Source organism: Pithys albifrons, chromosome 2 (assembly GCF_047495875.1).
Source record: "Pithys albifrons albifrons isolate INPA30051 chromosome 2, PitAlb_v1, whole genome shotgun sequence".
NCBI lineage: Eukaryota > Metazoa > Chordata > Aves > Passeriformes > Thamnophilidae > Pithys > Pithys albifrons.
The window spans coordinates 28,583,773-28,587,475 of NC_092459.1; positions in this window are offsets into that span (position 1 = coordinate 28,583,773).

Genomic DNA, 3,703 nt, shown 5'->3' on the forward strand with positions numbered 1-3,703 from the left:
AGCCGCCCTCAACAGACATGGCGCCCGCGCCTGCCGGGGAGGGGGTGCCCGCAGCCAACATGGCGGCCACCGCCAGCAGTGTCCGGACGGACCTGTGCCGTGCCGCTGGGCCGGAGGCACTGGGCCCGGGCCCAGGCTGAAGGCAGCGGTGCCGCCGCATCGTAGTTACCCCCGCGGCCGCTGTGCTGGTCCTGCCGCGCTGCTGCGGTGTCACACCGGCTCATCACCGCTGGATTTATCCTCGAATTAAACGAGGAAAATGGCACCTGTCTCCAAAATCGCTGCCTAGCAGCACGTCCCGCGTGCCCACCCATCCCTTTCCCTCTGGCCAGGCCGGGTTATTCTCGTTCTCAACGCTTGGGCTGTGTGTGCAGTTGTGTAAGCGGAAAGGGGCCGTGGGCCCTGGGAAGCTCCAGTGTGCCAGGAGCATTCTGCATCCCAGTCTATGCCAGGTTGGCACAGACCTCACGTGGGGAGCATCCTGCATCCCAGTGTGTGGGATCCCAGGCTGGCACAGGCCATGTGCAGGGAGCAGCCTGCATCCTGGGGTGTGCTGGGCTGGCACAGGTCACATTTGGGGAGCATCCTGCATCCCAGTCTATGCCAGGTTGGCACAGGCCACGTGCAGATGAACTGAATGTGGCCACACTGATCCCAAACTGATGGCAAAGGCAAGAAATAAGTTTGATGTTTATGTTTAATTATAGGCTGCTGGTGGAAAATACAGAATTTGTTACATAAAATAACCTGTAATTCAGAAGTTCCTTACCTTTGTAATTAAATGTATAAACAATTCTCAAAACTGTACAAACTGTACCCAGCAAGTTTTTGGCCTTCTCCCCTAACCATTCCTGCTTAGCTCCCACCTCTGTGCTCCCTTGTCTCCACCGAATGCAGCCCACTGTGGCCATGCAGGTAGTCGAGGTGACGTGGCTGTGCAAAAAGATGAAGATTTATAGCAATGTGCAGTGGTTTAATTAAAAGGAACTACTCATGATGTTTTTTCATTGTCACTGATAGGATTAACAAAGAGGAATTTAAATTCCTTCCTTGAATTATTTAAGAGTACTGCCTGCTTTTATAGAATCTTTATTCTGCTTTCAGGTAGTGTCAAAACAGGAAACTAATACTAGTTAGATTAAACAGTTTAAAATAATTATTTCACTTGTTTGCATGGACAATTGATCACTAAATTTATATCGTAACTTGAAATTTTAATATTAATCTAATGTTACAATTCAACAAAACAAGTGTGCCACTTGATAGAAATAGAATAATCTGCTTCTACATCAACATTTTACCTTAAGCCCTCCTTGGTCACTGACTCTCCATTATGGTCAAATCATTTAAGTGTTTTTTAAAATTCTGTAAAGCTTCTCAGAGCAGACTGGAAAGTATTATTTTTAGTTTTATAATTATTATTTATATTTTTAAAATCATCGCATTGAATTTCACATCAGGAACCCATCCTAAAGCTGTGTAAACTGTTAGAATATATTTTAAATAATTACTGTAGAAATCTATTGGTTTTGTTCTTGCTAATTTTCATAAGAGACTTTTGCATAATACAATTGCCAGAGAAATAAATCTTAAAATATACAGAATAAATTAGGGGGTTTGCATGTTCAGCCTTGTGGAGATTAGCTTTCCTGCTTGTGAGTTGAATGTGCCTTCCTTGAAAGAGGTGGGAATGTGTTACCACAGGTGAGTAGGGGCTCGAGGGCTCGAGGGAAGTAAGTGATCTGGACACATGTGGGTAAAGAACACATGTGAAAATATTATGATACTGCAAGGTCTACTCTGCATTTCTGGTGACAAAATGACAACTGTATTTGTGCCTTCTATTTTCCTCCAGAACCCATAAATTAAAGACATGCCTTCCTACTTCTAGAGAAAGAATTCCCCTAGGATCTCACTGAAAATGTAATTTTAAGAATCAGCAAAAAAATAAAATATATTGTAAAAGTAGCTGTTTAAACACATATTCATTAATAACTCTATTTTTAAAATAAATGCTTATGTAGCAACTTTATTTCAAAATCTTCATATTATGGTGTAGAATAGAAAGCAGTGCTCTGTATTTTATTAATTGGATTGGAGGAGCATGCAGATTTGATCAAGGCTAAGGCTGCTTGAGCAAGTGCCATAAGCCTGCAGAAACAGAATGCTAGTTCACAAAGTCTGTAAACAGGAATCTCTTTATATCACTGCAGCATTAGGATGCTCAGGTCATGCTCTGCCAAAACTTATGCATGTTGAATAACTTTATTCATGTGCACAATTCGATTAAGTCTGTAAACCACTTACCATATTCTTATTGCAAAGAGTGTGGCACCATTTAGAGAAGGTGCTATAAACAGTTCCTCTGAGTCAGTTTAAATTTTTTATGCAAAGTGCAGTATTTCTTAAACTTACCTTCAGGTAAGATCAGCAACAAAATGTGCAGTAGTAGGACACTAAATGGTAGATGAGTTATTTACTAAAATACAATTGTGATCCACTCTGATTAATGAGTTGGATGTTGAATAGTTTAGCTGGAAATATTTTCTTGGAAAGAGGGAGTAGACTCACCAGAGTCCATGATGTTTTCTCCTCTTCTGCCCAGAAGCAAAATTACATTGGGGATGGTTCATTTTCCTGCTTTGAGGAGATTCAACCCTAGAAGTCAGACATCCTTAATAGGGTAGATTGCCCCAAACAAGAAGTTAACAGCACCTTACTGCTCACAGTATTGAAGTGTTTCCTTCACAGGGGGATGGTCCTAACAGACAGAAACAGGCAACTCTCTCAGAACCTGTGTGCTGAGGAAGAAGGCAGAGCAGCATAGGGTGTAGGACGGGCCATGGGAAATCCCAATTCAGATCCTAGGAGTGGGTTTGACCAATTTCCAGAGCTAAAGTTTAAAAATGGTCCTCATGGTTCCTGTTTCTCTGTCGTATGTATTTACTGAGAAATTATCAGTATTTATGAGCCTTGTGCTCTGCTGAAGTGCATTCGAGGTAAGCGTCCTAAGTAGGAGGCAATCAGACTGAAACATGGATGACTGTCAAAGACTAAAATTAGAACTTTTTGTTTTCTTATTCTTCCTGTTGTTATAAGAGCCTTGAAACCGTGTTGCATTTTTGTCACTGCATGGCTGAAAAAACATGTTCATCTATCACCTCTCTGCTTTTGAAGTCCCTCCCACAGCCTGTGAAGTCTATAAATCCCAGCCTGCTCAAGTCTAATCACTTTAACTTCAAAGAAGGCAGATCAAGTTCAATTTTTTGAGATTATTTTCAATTCTCTGTTTATCCCAAACTTTACATCCCCTCTGTAAAACTCTTTCAGACATTCTTGTTTTGGCTGATCTGCATAGGCAGATCATACGTGAAGGATGTTGCAGAACTTGTTGATAAGTCTAGAAGAAGTTTAAAGCTTCCCAGCAAGTGCAGTGGGCTTCTCATCAATCCACTCAGAGAAGATGGCACCTTCAGGCTGGCAAGAGTTATAGCTGCTTTGGTTCAACCCCACACTCCTATCAAAAAAACCCTTGAAAACTCCAGAGATAGCACAATTGAAGGCACTTAAAACCGTGGGATTTAGGAAGTATTTCTCTTACATGCCTCTCAAATTTATTTTGTCTTATTTTGATTACATTAGGAAAAATGCATTTCTCATAGTTCTTAACTATATACAATTAACAGGCTAAAGGCTATAATGA